The sequence below is a fragment of the Lolium rigidum genome, chromosome 4, assembly GCF_022539505.1.
Source record: "Lolium rigidum isolate FL_2022 chromosome 4, APGP_CSIRO_Lrig_0.1, whole genome shotgun sequence".
NCBI lineage: Eukaryota > Viridiplantae > Streptophyta > Magnoliopsida > Poales > Poaceae > Lolium > Lolium rigidum.
The window spans coordinates 195,101,721-195,102,419 of record NC_061511.1 but is presented as its reverse complement, the minus strand read 5'-3'; positions in this window follow the sequence as shown (position 1 = coordinate 195,102,419).

Here is a 699-nt window from a genome sequence, read left to right as displayed (position 1 = left end):
AAATATAATATTCTGAATTTCTGGCAAAAACTAAAATCTTCCTGAATTCATTACTTCCCTTTGGAATTTTTAGGATCTAAAAATTGGCTAACCGGGTAAACCCGGGTAGATTCGGATGTAACTTTTTCCCACGATGATTTTGATATATTATACGTTTTTTCCGATATCGTATGCAATCAGAAAAACCGTTTTACCATTTTTCAAACTTTTTTTGCAAAAAAAAATCAAAATTTGAATTTCTTAATTTCACCAAATAGTAGGTTGCATAACATACAAGAATCTGAAAACATTTTATTTTCTATATTTTCTATTATTTTATTTCGTATTTTACAAAGCAAAAAAAGGTAATCCACGGGGGGAGGAGGGAGGGTGCGTGGGGAGTAAAAAACCCAAAAAAAACCTCTATTTATTTGGGTGTTGTGCTGATACTTTCATCACTGTTGATGCAGACCAGGAAGGTTCTCCAAGGGGAGTGGAGAACATGGTTATGGAGTCGGTTTGGGTTAGATGAGACAGTGGAGTGGGACAACCTACACAAGGAGATCCAGGCGCTACCGGAGGGCGTTATCTCCTGGCCGCTTGAGGCGTCTGGAGAATTCTCCGTGCGGTCTATGTATCACTACCTCTCTTGTGATGCGGCTGTTACCAACTTCAAATAGGTATGGCGCACTAGGATGCCTCCCAAGATTAAGGTTTTTT